The sequence below is a fragment of the Dipodomys spectabilis genome, unplaced genomic scaffold, assembly GCF_019054845.1.
Source record: "Dipodomys spectabilis isolate Male_0828 unplaced genomic scaffold, ASM1905484v1 ptg000040l, whole genome shotgun sequence".
Taxonomy (NCBI): Eukaryota; Metazoa; Chordata; class Mammalia; order Rodentia; family Heteromyidae; genus Dipodomys; species Dipodomys spectabilis.
Genome location: NW_024870717.1, coordinates 3,428,498 through 3,431,594, shown reverse-complemented (window position 1 = coordinate 3,431,594; position 3,097 = coordinate 3,428,498). Strand labels below are relative to the sequence as shown.

Below are 3,097 nucleotides of genomic sequence, written 5' to 3'. Positions count from 1 at the left end.
ATTGTGGTTGGTACTATTTCTAGACTTTAATGAATGTTTGAACGTGTTTGGCATTAGTGCTGGGTAAATAATTCAACTCTATTGTAACTTGCTCCCTACACTTGAAAAACTTGTAATGTCACTAAGTATCATCTACTTGTCAAATGTTATTTTGACGAATGTGATTTTAAAAAGTTAATTTGTAAAGGAATAACTTTCAGGAGATTAAATGTAGATTTAATCATTGATTTGAGAGTGACATTTTATACCACTGAACCATGTTGTACTGAAGTCCCAGTGTTTTGAAGCACTAAGGATCTTCTCAATGTTTTTCTGAATTATATTTGAACTCTAAGTAAATTTTTCTGGGACTTGGTAGACCAATTATGGATCTATCCTTCCAGGAACTATTTTTTGGTCCACTTATGCTGGACTAAAATCTTTCATTAATCATAGGGGAGGGGTATTAAAAATAATCTTATGACACCTTGTGAACTTGTTCACTGATATGGGCTGGCCATCTGTAAGTTGAATATTTGAATCATAGTACATACTCTCAAATTTTGTGATCTCATCTTTCATTTTAAGTTGCCTTGCATTTCACAATTGCTTACTGCTAAATCCTGTATCTCAAGGAATTGGGGCCCTGAAATATAGGAAATGAGAAATTGAAATGAGTCTTCAATTACTTTGTTGCATGTTGTATGGGCCTATGTGAGAAGTCTTGCCCTTGTTATATGATGATGCAGGTAACTGGTACCTGGGATCCTAGGAATCATTGGGTCGTGCAGAAGAATAATATTTGTTAGACATCTTATCAGAAAAATTTGGGCATAATCAGTAGGAATGCTTCAGAAATATGGAGAAAAACAGTTTGGGACCAGTGAATTAAAACAATAAACAGAGAAGCAGAGTAAAATCCCTTATAGATTAGAGGAAAACAAAATTGTTTTTTACCATGTGAATTCAGAAGAACAAGAACAGTTAGAATGTATCACAAGTTTATACCAAAGACACTGCGTTGATACTTTTTATATTCTAATATACATTTTAAACCTAATTATTTTATTCCAATTCTATTTATTGGAATAAATAAATTTTAATTTATTTGTGAAATTATCAACTAATTCTAGTAAGTTTCATTGTGTGAAATATAAAATCAGCACATATAAATATAAAATATATAACTATATATAATATAAGAAAAAAGACACATGTTTTGCATTGTTCTGTTGTGGGTACAGTATCAAAGGCATCTCTGTTTTAAAGTATTATTACATTATCTCTACCTCAGTGTTTGATAGAGTTGGACCTAAAGCTTTACCATTTGTAGATTTACAGCCTGTAGGCTAGAGAAAACACTGTGATTAAAACATTACCAATTTAAGGCCTAATAATTAGAAGAAACATCTGGACTTCTCCTGCAACTATGACAATATTTGGTGATAGAAATGCAGTAGTGTAACTTCCTGCCTGGTAGGATGGTAGACAGGCCAGGATATTAAGTAATCATGAATATGATCAATTTTTTCACCTTCTTGGCTTTAGTTACTTTTGAAATGTTAGATATAATAAACAATTATATTTTGATAAAATACCTTCTAGTCGGAACAGTTATGACTGAACTCTTCATCTCTCTATGATCCCTTGTAACTAAGATTAGTGTTGTTCAAGTAAAACAATCTATTGCTGTCAGGGTAAGATATTCTGATTGGTCTGTTCCTACATGGAAGAAGAATAAAGGGTCAGGTAGACATTTGTGCCAGTAAGACCTCACTTGGGAAAATGTCAGCTGCAGAAGGTTAGAAGTAGCTCTTAAGCAAGGCTTACTTTGAATCCATTAGCTCCACAAAGGTAATTCAGTTGGATCAATTAGTACATGAAAAAGCCATCACCTTTGGACCTAGCAATAAATTATTGAAAGTATGATCAAATTCCAAATGAAAAAGATTTAAAATTGTCATTGACAAAAAAATTTGCAAATGTGAGCATTAAGATGAACAATATATTTTTTTCCACTATTCACAGAATTTTAGGGAAATAAGATCAGTAGCATTGTCAGGAACAATATAGTTTCCTTATTACAAGTAGGGAACCGTGGATATAAGTCTGTATAAAGATTGCATCATTAACTACTTAAATTTAGAAGATACTACATGCTTCAGCAGCACGTATTCCCAAATTACAATACAGAGATTAACATGGCAATTGCACAAGAATGATATGAAAATTTGTGAAGTATTCTGTATTTTTCATTCTTCAGATGCAAGAAATGAAAAACAGTTATTAAAAAGTTGATCACAAAATAACAAGTGTAACAACACACGTAATTCATATAATTAAATTTAGTTTGACATCAGTGTATTAAATCTTCACCTCAGAAAGGCGTTTACATACCATAAACTTTACAAAACTTTTGAAATTAGACAACATTGTCATTTTATCCCAATGAAAAATAATATTAGGACCGAGGAAAAAAAGGAATCTAAAACTTTCTATATGGAATACAATCTGAAAGAACACATTATACAAACATAGAATATTTTAAAATATTCTTTTTCAGACAAGCACCAGAAATACTTTAGTTTCTGTACTATTCATTTAAATGGATAAATTAAAATTATTTCTGATTAAAATTTCACAAACTCTGCAGAAATCATTATACATGTATACAAAAACTCTTGAATACATTTTGACATCTAATGCAGGCAATTCACTTGGAAGAATTCCACGGAATTCATGAATTTTTACAGTAAGTATTGGTGTTGCCAGACGCTGGTGGCTCAAATTATAAAAAGAATTTTGAGGTATTACCAATTGTAATAGACTCAGACAGTCCTACCACTATAAAGGCCATGACAAAGGTCTCTAAAAGAGACTATTCAAGTTAATAAAGGACAGAGGATTGCCCAAATACTTTTACTCTTATATCTAAACTTGCCTAATCCCACACTGACTCAAAACAGAAAAGGAGGGTTTGGCACCACAGATACTGTAGCCTGGGTTCAGGAAATTACAGATAAAAGGCCTTACAAGGCCATTAAAGTCAATGGAAAACAAATGACAGGACTCTTAGACACAGGAGCTGACAGATCCTGTATAGCTGGAAAAGATTGTC

The 3,097-nt window shown here is 32.1% G+C and overlaps 1 pseudogene; it reads left to right on the top strand.

The window, feature by feature from the left end:
• The first annotated feature begins 2,135 nt into the window (after positions 1-2,135).
• Positions 2,136-2,232, top strand: LOC122106431 (annotated as a pseudogene).
• Positions 2,233-3,097: the final 865 nt, after the last annotated feature.